The sequence below is a fragment of the Pocillopora damicornis genome, chromosome 6 (genome assembly GCF_964200805.1).
Source record: "Pocillopora damicornis chromosome 6, jaPocDami1.2, whole genome shotgun sequence".
NCBI classification, from domain to species: domain Eukaryota; kingdom Metazoa; phylum Cnidaria; class Anthozoa; order Scleractinia; family Pocilloporidae; genus Pocillopora; species Pocillopora damicornis.
Genome location: NC_142675.1, coordinates 19314817 through 19327143, shown reverse-complemented (window position 1 = coordinate 19327143; position 12327 = coordinate 19314817). Strand labels below are relative to the sequence as shown.

At 36.7% G+C, this 12327-nt stretch overlaps 1 long non-coding RNA gene across 2 annotated transcripts; it reads right to left on the bottom strand.

Moving 5' to 3' along the window:
* Positions 1 to 2679: 2679 nt before the first annotated feature.
* LOC149044323 (uncharacterized) lies at positions 2680 to 8435 on the bottom strand. Of its 2 annotated transcripts, XR_016187441.1 has the most exons (4): positions 8189 to 8435; positions 6959 to 7039; positions 6304 to 6385; positions 2680 to 3247 (listed from the first exon to the last, which is right to left on the bottom strand). It is a non-coding gene; the product is annotated as an uncharacterized LOC149044323 (long non-coding RNA). The 2 variants fall into 2 exon arrangements; XR_016187440.1 differs by lacking the exon at positions 6959 to 7039.
* Positions 8436 to 12327: the final 3892 nt, after the last annotated feature.

Here is a 12327-nt window from a genome sequence, read left to right as displayed (position 1 = left end):
AGCGCACCCTGTTTACCGTAAAAGCGCTTGCTCCAATAGCTGCATTTTCTATCTGGCTTCACCGCATGTGTTTGTACCACCGAACAAGATTTGGATGATATCGAGCGAAACTTTTCAGGGAGTGACTAAAGCGGGACAGGCCCCGATGATTTTGACAAGCATGCTTTGTCAGCGGCCACACTCTTAAGTTTAAACGCCACTATTCAAAAGCATTAAACGTTATCGTTTTGGTTCAAGAGAGTATAAAATATGATTAGTTTTGGCTCCAACAGAGTACAAATCAAGCAGCCATCTAGCCGAGTAAACGTTTTGAGTGGCTGTCTAGAATATTTACTAGAAAATAATTCCCTCGAAGGCTCTCCTTCCTCTCAAAGACAAGTCGAACATTGGAGTTAGGTATGGAACTTGTGTTGAAGACCGTCGTGCGGTTCATGTTATAAGTAAGCTCAACCACTTAATCTATTACATAGCACTGGCAAGTTGCAAGTCAATGTGTGTAACAGCTTCGGACCTTAATCCATTCCCCTTTTTTTCTTTTTCTCCTTTTTTTTTTTTTTACTACAGCCTTTTAACGATCTTTAATCTCGCCACTTTAGCAATAATAACCAAGTGCGTTGTCTCTGGATGAGAAAAACTACAGCGCCCTCTGTTTATTTTGCGTTTCATCCTGAGCAAGATAACTGCGCGTTCTCTTTGTTTTACATCTTTCATCTTGAATCAAAAGTGCCTTGTGCTAACTGATCTCGCCTCTCCTTTAGAGGAGAATAACAGTGCCGGGATTATTTCAGTCTATTTTGCTCTCATGGGTAAACAACAAGGCGTCATCTCCATATATCGCTATAAGAGAACAACTCGTTGATATATTTACTTCATTTTGGCTTGGTTGGGTTGAAAGGTAAGGAAAGTTAGCAATGACTGAAGTGCTTTAGTTTATGCCGGGAGCCCTTTGACAGTGCGCGCCTAATCTTTTGTTTTTGTGCTGTCACATTCTGACTAAATAAAATATAATGTTTGGAATGCAATAAAAACGTAATACACGGCCTAAGGTCAGACTAAAAAAAAATCTGAAGATAGCGATTAACAGAGGAATTTTTCCGATTATCGTACTAGATCCGTTTATTAAATATGATTTTGAAATTTATCAATTTATAAGAACCGCGTGAAAATAAAGTTAAGCTGTACTTTTTCCTTTAATTTGGTTACAGTTTCCGACAAGTTCCTGGCAAAAGCAAACAAACAAACAAATCCCGCGGTGTTGTTATAGTTGATCTTTTTTTCCTCTTCTCACGTGCAAATTCAATACACACCACGCCTTTCTTTACTCCTGATTTACATGTAAGCTGGCTGAGCGTGCAAAAAAAAACTCCGTGCCAAATCTGTGACGTATCAGCCGATCACTGGCTGGGGTTGTTAATCCATATTCATCAGAAATTTTTAGAACTTTCAGCAAACCACGTTGCCTGCAGTGGGGTTAAGACGTGCCGTTTTTGGTGCTGAAGGTAAAGTTGCACTCAGGAAGGAACAAGAACATGCTTGAGCTGTAAAGAAGAGCAACTGAAAGCAGTCGTATGTTAAAAGAACAAGAGGTGAGCATTTCTCGAAAGTTTTTACCCAAATCTCCCTAAGAAACTTGATGGAGTCGTAATTTCAAACGAGTCGTATCCATTGTTTAGTTTAAGCCGCACTTGAACTCGAAGTTCGATTGAGTGAGAGAGTCGACCTTTGTATGAGAAAAAATGTGATGACTGTCACGAGAATTTATTACTGTGTGTTATACATATTAGAGTGGGGATGTAGATGTGAAGCTGAACGCCTTCACGTCTTTACGTGGTGCTTTGTAAATCAAATCCCATCGCCACTGGCAGAATTTTAGAAAAATGTAAAAATATTGCAACGTTTATTTCAAAGCTCTCTAGATTGCATGTCGTCATTAGTTGTGTTTTTCTAGTTTTTGTGCAGATTTAAATCATAAAGCAGTCTCTAAACGCGTCGACGATTTATATTTCAGAATGAGGAGTGCCGTTAGTCGGATTGAAGGAGAAAGAATGTGGCATGAGAAGACGTGGAAATCACAGAATATTTAAGAGGATTCTTCAAGAAGGGTATAACAAAGATAAGAACTTTAAAATTTTTAACTAATTGTAGCAAAAGTGGTGGCCGTCTAAGTTCGTTTTTGGTAAGAATTCTACTCCTCGTCAACTGTCTCATTTATATTCACATTGTTCTCGGAAATAATTGCGTGGTAAGTGATTAGTTTGCATCTGGCCACCACTTTTGGATAATTTTGCATTGGTGCAGATTGTTCTGCAGACCCTGAGCGATCGTATGATACATTCTGATTTCCCTTTCCACTTCAGTTTGGTCTAGTTTACGGCAGAAAATAGAAAGATCTCTTTAAAGCCCCATACTGATCTAAAAGAAGAACCGTAGTCCCAAGTGCGATCAATTGTTTTCACCGTTCTGTTTTTCCGCAACTGTATGCATATTGAAGAATGAGACTAGCTATGTGGAAATCTTGCATAGAAACCCCCGTTACATCCCTAAAAGTAACCAGTGGACATTTATGCATAAACTTGACCACAGAAAACTGAAACGAAAAAGTTGACTTCGTGGGACGGATCGGACTGATCGCTCATTGTTTGTCTGCTTAACAGTCAGTATTACAATTGCATCTCAGTTGTTGTCGCAAATAGTTGATATTCGTCATTTTATTGATAAAGTATTAATACAAAGTTCTAGTACCTAAAACTTTTTCACTTGTACAAGAAAAAAAAAATTGGCGCATGCGTATTTTGGGCGCCGTATTTTTCTAAATTTTTTGGCGGGAAAATTTAATCCATTTTAACGGAGTTACTTACAGAATCAATATTTTTTAAAAAAATGGCGCATGCGTATCTGTGAGCACCGTATTTTTTTTTTGTCTTTTGGCGGGAAAATTTTATCCATTTGAACAGAGGTTACTCCCAGAATGAATGAAGAAAATTGAGCATGTGTACCCTAAAGTACACTTTTTTTAGGCAAGAAAAATTGAATGTTTGAACAGTCCTCGACGTTGATTTTTTTCCCAGTGTCCAAAAAGCACGAAACGACATTTGCTTACGTTTTGCTTCACGTCATAACGGCTCTAGAAGATGAGTCTTTTCTCGGACTCGTCGTAATCTTGCATTGCATCTGCTTTGCCCTTCTATATTAATCTTGTCTTTAACTAGGATCGTCCTCGAAGCATCGGAATTATTCACCCCTCAGTCTGCGGGAAAAGGAGAATAAACGATACATTAACAAATGCTGTAGAGTTTATCGTTGCATTCAACAGTGTTAGACGAATATAAATTAGAACTCAAATACTGAAGTGTTTATGGACTGTAAGTAAACGCAACATGTATCGAGGGATAGATTCAACACAGTTTCTGAAAAATTTCGAGTACTTTTCTGTTCTTTTTGTTTAAATAAATCCGAAGTCACTTGATGAGGTCAAGGTGAATATTTGCTCTAAGGTATTGAGCCATGGAATTTTTAATATTCTTTGTGCCATCGGCTATTCTGCTGGGATCCCTTCAAAATTCGACTAAGAATTATTGCATAAATAAAGTTTATAGACGTTCAAATGACCTTGTTACTATCAGTTAATGATTAAACAATAAACTCATGTTCATGTTTCTCACCGGACATGGCCAAAAAATTCAAAGAATACAATTAGTTTTGCAAGATTCTTTTTGCGCTGAGTAAAGACCTATAAAACCTGGTGTGGAAAATTAGAGTAGTTAAATAAAATGAAAATAAAAGTGGATTCCTGAACACATTTTCTACAAAAGAATGAAAAGCTGCAAACTATGTCTGTGACTACGTGCATTTTTAAAATTATTCTCTGATAATTAAGTGGTAAAATGAGCTCGCCCAAAATACCTCATTAACGGCGTTTTGACGAGAACATTTCAATCTTTCCAAAGCCCCTAAATCGAAATCAAGTGACCTTTGCTTTTGACAAATTCGTTCCTTGTAAACATTTATAAATTCACTGGTTTCGTTTTTTGTTTTGTTTTGTTTTGTTTTGTTTTGTTTTTTCATGTAAGATAGATTTACTTGGTTTCATACTACAGTTAGATAACGAGATATGATATAAAGTTCCTGAGATTTTGATACCTTAGGGTGGCAGGATAGTGTTTAATGTTTCTATGCTTGGTGAAGAAGCTCGACTATCATAAAAAATTCGAATCTAACATTTCGTGTCTAACAATTACTCTTCTACCTGCTCATCCTAACAGTACCAAACTGAACACATATCCTCGACTTCTCTAATGATACTTCTTCAAGATTTAGATCTTTACCCAATTATTTTTACCAACGAAGCACAGGAAAGTAGATTGAAAAGCACGAAGCAACCTGATTTAAGTTCCAATCTGTCTTCTCCGTAAAAAATTATGCACTGGATAGAACTAGCATCGATTGCTCCGAAGCAATTTTTTTCTCATTTTTATTTTAGCCACAAGAGTTTACTCAGCTCTATGTTCATCACTGGATATCAAAAAACGTATCTAAAATTTAGAAATTGATTAAGCCAACATACTGGGAAGTATTCATTTTTGAAGCATACTCTCTAAATTTGTTGTTACAAATGGTATTCAAGATTATTTTTCTGAAGGTTCTTAACTAGTTCTAGATCAGTTCATGATAAATTAAAGAAGTTTTCTAAGAAAAAGATGTCTTTTTTTAAGCATGCCCTTTGTATTTAGTTTTAGCCTAAAGAGCAGAAATGCATAACGATAAGGCCTTGAGGTTGGTATTAGCTTAAGTAAAACTGTTCTCATTTTGTATGCTATTTAATACAACGTCAGAAATCTATTAAGAGAATTCTAAAATAAGTATTTTGAGAAATATTGATTACTAGAGTATAATGAACTTCAGTTTAGATCTTAAAAAAAAAGTCACTCTCTAATCAGCTTCTTATGATCTTGCCTCATTCAATTAAAAAAATTCAATTGTGGAGAACGTTCTTACTTTTAACTTATTCAGAGATCTAAATAAGAATTCCAAAAAATAATTTAAAAAATATCATATCTTATAAGGATATTGCCTGATATTCTAATACCTTTGCTTTATTTAGTAAGAAGCTTTGAATTACAAAATAATTACAGGAGTGATAAATTCATGATAAATCCAAAAAGAAATTCCAAGAGATCAAATTTGACTCAAGAACTTAATCAAATCTTTAACAGTAAGGTTACAAAGAGAAATTCTAATTTAAAAATATCAGACCATCAAACTGGTCTAAGATCGAAAAATTATAGAAAACAATTGGAAAAACTAATACATTGAGCACACTTAACTTGATCTTAGCCCCAAAGGCTAAAAGATTGTACTATGAAGCGCTGATGTACTGAATACGGTAAAAAAATATAACTTTTTTTTTTAAAAAAATTAGACAATCTTATAAAAAGAAATTTTAAAAATATCAATTTTTTTTAAGCACATGGAGTTTTATTTGCTCTAACAACTTGGCTTCAAGTTATTGAATAGAGTAAAAAAAATTGTAAATTCGAAAAAAAAATTTGACCATTAAAACCCAATAGAGATGTAAAATCAGTTTTAGAAAAAACTGAGAAAAATAAACTTTTGAGCACATTCATTTTGGCTTTAGCCTCTAAGGCTAGGACATATTCAACAATTAAGCTTCCAGGTTTTTATTGAATTAGTAGACTGAGGTTGCAATCTGCTGAAAAAATTTTAAGACAATTACACTTGGCAGAAATGTAAATGAAACTATCCAAAAAGATATGTATTTTAAAATAACAACATTAATGCATAGTAAAATATGCTTGCCTCAGTCTCAAGAAGTGAGACATTTAACAGTCAGGTTGTTTTATTGCTTTTTATTGACAGTAACGTAAATAAACTCTTGGAAACAAAAATGGAAAGATATCAACGTTTGGATTATATTGAAATTTGAATGTTTCAGTCTCAAGATCTGAGACCTTTAACGATTAGATTGCAAGTTTTCATTGCTTTTTATTGACTGGCTAAAAGGTTGACGTAGTTAAATTGCTAGATCAAATGGACACAGTGAGTAACAACTACCAGCAATCTCTTTGACACAATCAACACAATAAAAGTGGCTGTAAGTTATTGAAAACTTCCTCAATCAGAGAAGATCTAGGTAAACAATCATTAACCACAAACTAGATTTGAAAATGGCTAGTTTTAAATCTTAAGATATTCGTTACATTCAGTTCTAAGCGTTCAAAAATGCAAACCACACCCACAGGCGCAGACAATAAATGTGTCAAAACAATAAACTTGCTAACTAACCTTGCCAGAAGTTATCTTGTTTTTCTTTCCTAGCTCGCTTGAATTTCCAGATCTCGTTATGTTCCCATCCTAAGCACGCCGCCTTTATAATCAGAGAAAAAAAAGAAATATCTTGTAAATACACGGAAACCTATGTCGAGGTAAAACATATATATTTTTTTATGATAAAGGTAAGACATGTTAGATGTCCAAACACGTAAATGCAATTTAAGTCAACACATTTTTTACTTGTGGTTTCAATGTCCTGAACTGAACTAAGCCAACAGGATATTTTATTCCAATGACCAAATGATCATTAAAAAAACGAAAAACGAGGATCAATCAAGGGATGGTCATAACACAACCAAATGAATTTCTCTGATATCGGTGTTTATCAGCGAGAGATACACAGCACTAGAATGGCTCCATCAGTGTATCGGGGCTGCATGTACATCACTGCAAGTCGTATTTAGCCCTAAACCCCTTAGAGTGTTTGGCCTCTAATTTCTCCTTACACAATCACCCTTGAATCAAAAGTTAAGGTGATGAGAATAAAGGAAATGATCACTAATTTAAAAGCTCCAGATTGTCAAGTAAATTCTCCTTTTCGTTACCATAGGAATTGCAAAGAAAAAAGTGTGGGGAATATGAATGCCAGTGTTAGAGTACAACCAACCTTTTAAGAAGTTATCCTTTTCTCTTTCCTCTCTTTCATTTCTTAATTTCAGATTTTTATCCTTCTATTCTTGACGCTGTCCTGAAGAGTTAAAGAGAGGAACATTTTAAGAACATAGGGTATAAGTTCAAGAAACTGTAGTGTAGCGTCGGTGGGAGAATATTACAGAGCAATTAAGTATTACCAACTGAATTGAAAACGTAAATTGTCCACCGTAAAACGTTTTAAAGCTAAACAACTATTTAGGGTGGCCAATTTACGTTATCAACTCTGCTCAGTTGATAATACCAAGTTACTATTTTAAGAATAAATGCATACCTATCTTTTATATAGGTAAACACTTTGAGAATAAAAATGAAAGTTTGGAAAGAGGAAAAGGAGAACTTGATTGCAACTCGTTATCTAATATTATCATCGTTTGAGTAATGAATGAACTGTTACATTCAACTGAGGGGAGGTAATAAGCTCCTGATAATCATAGATAGCGTAAGGAGCCAGTTCCTCCAAAAATCCAGTAAATCCAAAATTTACCATTTTCTATGGCAGTTTTCAAAGTGTCTCTGAAATCCATATCCAATATCGACTTGGCATTATTGCCGAGGTAAGAAATTCGGTCAGTTTACCCGAAAATGCTTCTCGAATGATACATTTTGGTTGCCACTCCCAATAATATCTAAAGGCTCTCGTGGTTCCCTTAGGGAGTATACCAAATTTAAAATCAAAATGGTCAAAATCTATGCCCCTTTTCAGACAAAGACGGCTGAAAACCATATTCTTTGGGACGGTACGTTCCTATATAGCATATATGAGGGTGCCCCCCAGTCTTCCCTACCCCCTACCCCCTACCCCCTACCACTACCTCTCCTCCTCCCCCCCTTCCTTATGAATTGTGCATTTAAACAAATGCAACGTTAAAATACTATCAGCATGAATAGCTGTATTCAGTACAAGACTAAGAACAGAAAAGAAAAGAGGCAAATGAGTAAATATGCCATCAAAAAAAATTGAAAATGAAGTACGAATAGGGCGCTGATGCCTCGAAAGCCATGATGTTCGCCATGACCTGTGTCATGGCGGCTGCTAGAGAGCATATTTCTTACACATCAACGATAGTAATTTTCCCTCTCCATTTACCTTTGTAATACAATTAATTATGAAATACATGCAACAACTAGTATTTGGATCAAGCAATGTATTTTCGTAAAAATATTTTTTATGAATGTTATTTACCTTGAGAAAATTGGTCACAGAATGACAACCATCAATCATCGACGTCGTATTTAAATTGCTGCCTCGAACAACTCGAGTCCGCAGTTTCGCAGGGACACACATTTGGCTTAACGAAAACGACGATATCCAAATTGATAAGGTTAAAATAACGCGTTTCCTGGCCTCAGAGAAGCTGAAGTAGAAGATGAAACGTCTTGTACTTTGTAAGCTCTCTCCACGTGCAAGACTGATCACAAGTATGAATTTTAATTTTAAAGATTATTTGTAATTCAAATGAGTTGACAGACTTTGAAAGGTAAACCAAAATTAACCGAGAAGCTCCTTGGTGACTTCTGCTCAACTATAAAACGACATAAGTTGAGTTTGCACAGTCTGACAAGATAAAGTTGGATGGGTACCCAAATGAACGCAAACTTTATTACAATCGATTTTTGTCTACCTCGCATTTTGAGTCAAAGGGCCGGGCTCGACTGCGCTTATATCTACAGCCGTTTGAAACGTCAATGACGAAAGTATCGCAGTATTTTACCTTATTTACCCCAGTTTAAGGCACATGAACACTTTAAATGTTGGTAGCTATCATTCGGACCTCCCTCTTGATTCAATCAAACTCATAAAAAAAAGGTCACCTCACTCCCTCTTTTCTCGCGTCGTTTTCAAGGCTTTTTATCCCTCGAACGACCGACGCTCGAAAAGTCAGTTTTAGAAACTCCAATTTACATTACCAACTCAGTCGATGAAACCAAATTATCATGTAATACCTCTACCGCTGTAGTAACCGTTTCGTTAAAAACTTACCCCCTTTTCACGATAGTCAGGAGGGGGAGGAGAGAGAAATTAGCCTTAGGGCTGGGCTGTTTCCACCTCTTATCCTCGACTAATGTGTGGGTCATTCAAAACAGCTACTTGGGTAAGCCCAGTAGTTTGTTATGGAGATTAATACTGGAATTAAAGCACGCATATTCGTTTTTGTCAATTCTTGACGCAGCGGTAAAGATGGTAAGTTGTCACGGTTCTCCTATTCTGAACGCCTTTCAATAAGTGCCCCACGTTTTCAAGCCGCCCTCATTAAGGAAAGATCCCCTAAGTGAACATACATTCTGTTTCTAATTACTTAATCTTAAGGAGTTTTAGAAATATTAAAATAGTCAGATCGCTATTGAAAGCTTTCTTATTGCGACACACAGGAACAGTTTTACCAGGCTACTTTACAAAGTGTTTGAATCCAAGTTTCAATTGCTGAGTTGAGTTCGAAAATAAGTCAATATCTAGATGAAAGTCGCTAATCGTTGAAACAATGTGATGTCTTGTGCAGTATCTTTTACTACCATTTATTTCTCATAAAATATTAGTTAATAACCAAATATGTTGGAAAGGGAAACTTAACTTGAATATAAACCCTACACACCCTAAAATTAATTTCTATAATTCTCCCTATTGTTTCCTCTACGTGTCCTATAAAATGACATGGAGAATTTGTTTAGCAACAGGAGCTTCTTAAATTGGTGATCATTTCCTTTATTCCCAAGACCTTAATGTTTTATTTAAGGTGATACTGTAAGGAGAAACTAGAAGCCAGTCACTCTCAGGCGCTTAAGTGTTAAACGACTTTCATCAACTGTTTTTCTGCAGAAGATGGTGCTAGTTCCAGCGGACTCAGTAGAATTGATAAAATTAAGCTAATTTCTTTCCTAATTATTTAACTTTTTTCACTTCATTTTTCTTGTAAACAGTCTTATTAACGGTCTATTATGATTCTGCTTATCAAACGTCTCACCAGCTGCCCAAATTGATGCTTTTCTCAATTATTTCATTTATATCTCTGAACAAATATTAAAAAAATTTAAATAAAGCTATCAAGGTAGCGTGTGTACACTATTGAGTTCGCCAAGCCCACATAATACTTTTCCATATCAGCTACGCCCTGAAAAAGGAAACAGTTTTGTTCCTAAATCGCTTTCATCAAATCTCATTATCCCTGCCATGTTCCATTTTCAAATGATAAGACCCCCAAGGTGCTCTTTTCTAATTAGAGAAAACAAACGTTGTTTGCTGAGGTTTGCGAAAAATTACTCTAATACATCTCTTTGTGTGTTTAGTAACCAATGGGCCGTGCTCAAAATATAGGCTGAGAAATCAGACTTTAGGCCTCATTTGGGCCGGAAAAACTAAGTCGCCTCCTTAATCCTTCCATTTCTGGCTCTCCTAGTCAAGAAGTCATTCCTTTAAAGACCAAAAATATTACCTAATTCATATTCAAGTCACTCTCTCATTTCTAATTGTTGCTTACCACCGGAAAAGGGTGATGAAGCATGCATGCGTCAGGCCGCACATGCTTCCGTAGGCGGCAAGTGACACGATAATCTAGGAACAAACTTTCATGGTTAACCATAAGTTTCGCACCAACGCCCCAGATGTTCCGAGTCGGATGCTTTCAACAAATGACGCAAATGCATTATACGCCACCCACACTGATAGGTGTGGGCGATAACAAGGGGAAATTGAACCGTACGATCGAGAAGTTGCTAATATTTTAGCAATCAATCGGAAATAGGTTCAAGATCTGTCAATCTCATCCGCCCACGCCTAAATAAGCGCGTAATGATGTCAAAACCATCTAATTTTCCACGGGAAATTTACCATGAGTTAAGCGCCAACGTTTTAGCCAAACATCTAACCATGGTTATGGATGGTTTGTTAGCACTGAAAGTCTAAAACCAACCTCTGGAAGAGAGTAGACGGAATAGGTCGCTCCTGTTTATTAAGGAGAGTACGAAGTTCGCTTACGGGCTCATTAGCGTTATGCAAGAACTTTTCCAACGACCAACTTACAGCTAATGGTATGCAGGAGCTCGAGCGATATTAAAATTAAATAAACCACTTCTTTACCAAAACGTGACTGATTGACGTTAGATTATTATATACCGACAGCAAGGAAAAGGAAAAAGTTAAAAAGGGGGTTCTAGTCTCTAGACACGGCATCGCGATATTGAGTGAGGGTTATTGATAGCTTACCACAGGAACCGAAAACTATAACTTCAATTCCATTCATGGAACCAATGCGCGTCCACTTACGGTAATACAAACGGTTGAACGTAGCACCGTCTAACTTCAGTGAATTCTGTGAAGTACTTATTGTTTAGAGACTGGTAATTCTTTTCAGGGGGAACAGACACCGCTAAAGAAGAGTATAAAGGTGGGGCTGTAGAGAACTGCTAATGAAGGGGACCATAAGAATACTCCAGAGCCTTAGTGGGGCATGAAGGAAGGGAGGGGAGGGGGGGGAATATCAAGTAAATTTTATTCTGACACCCCCTACCACCTATCCCCTCCCCCCCTCGAATCAGATTGCAGCATATGTCGTAGTTTGCTAGCGGGTTTACCCAAATTGCTGTTATTAGAGGGATGTGATTTCCGAGAGCTGAGCCGGGACTTTTGGGGAACGTAGTGTTGTTACACCAGAAACCAAAGTCATCACGATGCCCAATCAGAACAAAAGGAATTGTCAAAAAAACTGTGAGGACTCAAGGGCGCTAATTGTATGAGGCGCAGGATAACGAGAGCGTCCAAGTCCCAATTAACTTCAGTTTTACATCATCAAATGAGGTTTAAAACGGGGGGGGGGGGGGGGGTTCATATCTTGACCAATTACAGCGTGTTATGAGGAATAGCTGATGTAATCCACTGTAAACCTTCCTCTTATGGCTGAGAATGTGGTAGGGAAAGAAGACTGCGACAGTGAATCATGTTTTTCAAGTTTAATCAATTGCAATGCACTATCTGTATCTAATTTAACAACAAACATCTTATCGTTCAGTTTAAAGGGGGTAAGTTTCTAAAGCCTGAGGTGCTGCGTCGGTGGGAGAGAATTGCAAGATGATTATGCTTTATCAACTAAGTTGATAAAGTAAATTGGCCACCGTAAAGAGATTCTACCGACTCAGCGTTAGTCCATCGCTCTACACTCGAAACGTCAGCTTTCGAAACTCTCAACGGTGGCAATCTTTCAGTTTCCGTATTAGGACCGTGGGGATTGGAAACTACCTCACTGCTCAAATAATCTTTTACTTTAAAACTTCTACTAGGAAAGAAAAAAAAAAGTGGAAAATGGGGGATACGTTTACCCCTGAAATTTTCAG